This window comes from Solanum pennellii, chromosome 1 (assembly GCF_001406875.1).
Source record: "Solanum pennellii chromosome 1, SPENNV200".
Classification (NCBI taxonomy): domain Eukaryota; kingdom Viridiplantae; phylum Streptophyta; class Magnoliopsida; order Solanales; family Solanaceae; genus Solanum; species Solanum pennellii.
Genome location: NC_028637.1, coordinates 19,258,379 through 19,261,481, shown reverse-complemented (window position 1 = coordinate 19,261,481; position 3,103 = coordinate 19,258,379).

Sequence of the window (3,103 nt, the reverse complement as noted above, 5' to 3'; positions counted from 1 at the left end):
ATCCAACTATTCAAAATGTAATGTGATCCACTTCTTGGACCAAAAATATAAAAACATAGGTCTTGATATTAACCTTGACATTGAGGTCCTTGACCATGGACGAAGCCATCTTAGGCGAAGGATGATCCAGTGCAAACCTTTCGCCAGGAAATGTTAAATTTAGTAAATATAAATGTATATTTACTTTTGCACACGCTTACCACACTTTGAGAAGGAAATTTGCACATCCTTCGTCAGATTCCTAGCTCCCATTTGTCCGTCATGGATGCAAATTATTTTGGATAGGATTCCAAGAACTTGGGGGTTTACTCCTTAAACTATTTCTAACAGCTTTCTCAGGTGCTACCATAATCGATTCATTCACTTTACTAGGATTAACAGAAAGTGATGTGAAAGAATCAATTAATAATCTTCTTGATTGTATATTAGGAGGAAATGATCTACCAAAAATCATCAACAATTGGGACAAAAACAAGAACAAAAGAAGAAATATGGTTCTATAATTATTTCTCATTGTTACTATTTTGAGAGAGATGATGGATCATTAATGATGATGAGAGAAATAAATTTGATGAAACTATATGAAGTTTGCTTTAGTAGAAAAATAATACTAATACTGTATGGCTTTTATGAATGGGAATCAATAGACAAATTCATTTTTGATAACACATGTGTGAGTGTGACTATTGAAGTTATAACTAATGATAATTAAATATAGCACTCCATTTATTTTAATTTATATGACTTATTTTTATTTTCAGAAACTTTTTTTAAAAAATGTATTTTTATATTTACTAACAATTTAATTTTAAAATACGTATATTCCACCCAAATTAATACTAATCATACGAACATTTATCAATTATTTTTTAGATAATAAATTTTAGAAGAATTTCTTTACTTTTTAAATTACATATCAAATTAAACTAATTTATATTAAGGGTAGTCCATAGTTTCAGGTCAAAAGTTGCTTCCACACTGTTGATAAAAATATTCCAGGACAAAGCTAGCTCAACATAGACTAAAAGCTAGCACCCTTTTCTTAGTTTCATGATGTGTTTTTATGAGAAGATTTTATTTTATACATAACTTTTAAAAATTATTTTTAAGAAAAAAAAATTAAAGTATTATTTTCTAAAATTCAATTATAAGAAGGACAAAAATATTATTTCCTTTAATTTTTTTAACCAACGGATGTTACTTAATTAGGTGAAGTATTGATCAATTGAGATGCTTGAGGTGAAGGGAATTTCTTGGCTTATCACATTTATAGTTTTTTATTAGGTCAAAATTATTTACACCACCAATTTTATTTTAAAAATTAAACGTGCCCCCCAATTACACACACAAAACTTTGAGAAATAGTCATTTTCCCTCTCTTTTCATGATTAACTTTTTAAAATGCATATTCTATCCTTACCTTATCAACCTTCATCCTTTTTTTTATACCCTTTGTAATTAAAATATTTTTATTTTTAATTTGAATAAAACTATGCTATGAGAAAATATTAATTTCGTCCAAAAAATGAAAAATATTGATTAAATATATAAGCTAATGTCATTCTTGACTTAACAAAATAAATAATCATTTTTATTTCTACAAAATCTATAACGTGATAACGTTATGAATATATTTCGATGCGTTAATACAAAAAAAATTAATAAAATTAAAGAGATATTTCATAATAATTTGTTAAAAGATTGTCTATTATATTGTAAATAAATTTGAAATTTTAGTTAAAAATATGTTATCAATGATAACCAAAATTCGTTTATCTACATTAATAATAGTGAATAAAAGATAAAAATAATATAGAAGTATCCTCTTTAATTTAATCTAAATTTAAATTTATGTCCAATTTTGAATCTACACAAGTAGACACGCGTATTTTACGTGTCAGTTCACGTGAGATACATTTGAATTGATTTGTTGTATGTCATGTGAGGCACATACTATGTCATGTGTAGGACATGTGTATCTACTTTTCAACTTTATATAAATTTAAGTGTCTACTCGTGCACATCCAAAAATAAAGGACATGAATATCAACTAAAGTTAAGTTAAAAAGTACGCCTATGCATCACGTCTAAGAGAAAAATGAAATTATAATATGCATGCACATAAAACATATATACTATTTCATGTAATATTAAAATATCAACATTATAAAATAAAAAGTAACATTAGATTTTTGCAAAAAACTTATAAAATGATTATTCTACACTTGTTATGTTGATGAATTTCAACAATAATGTATAATACAAAGGTTAAAAACTAAAACATTCTATATACTGTAAAATAATGCCTACATAAATGGAACAATAAAAATAGTGAGAGTGAAATAGACTTTGTATAGGACAAAGAGGGAAGAATATGATTAATTTTCAAAGTTGAGGTCCAATTTTGATTTTAAACTAAAGGTAGGGTTGAAAATGATTTACTTATCAACAAATTTTACTGAAAAATCTAATAAAAACACTCAATTATATTGTATTTGTTTAACAGAAACTAGTCATATCTCTTAATAGAATTATTTTTGGACAAATTCAAGGAATTGTAAATGAATTAAGCCAAATTAGTTTATTGTTGTTTTTCAATTTGTTGTTTAATTGGTAGTGGGATGTGAAGCATGTGAGGTGGTTTGACTAATGTCGATTAGATCTCTTTAATTCCAAGCAATCTTTAAAATTGAAAAGATTAAAAGGACATGTCTCATCATGTGACTTTTCAGAAGACACCACATTACTCACCTTCTCTTTGTCCTTTTCTTTCTATTATTAATTAACTTTTATCAAATGTAGTATAAAACACATACAGCTAAGGATAGCTGGGGTACCAAGTATGTTGGTCTTAATCTGTAGTGACACTCTCCTGAATCAGATTACCCCATGAGTACCATTGATTAAGATTCCTCAATAGGACTGATGAGGTTGTAGTGTAGTGGTGAGATTATTTTATTCTTAATTAGAAGTTTTGAGTTTGAAATTTGGATACGGAGATAATTCTATTAGGAACGCCACCTCCATAATGATTTTCATAGTACGTGATGCATACTTAGGCGGAGCTCCAATATTTAGCTACACTCTAGCTAGTTTGTAATAT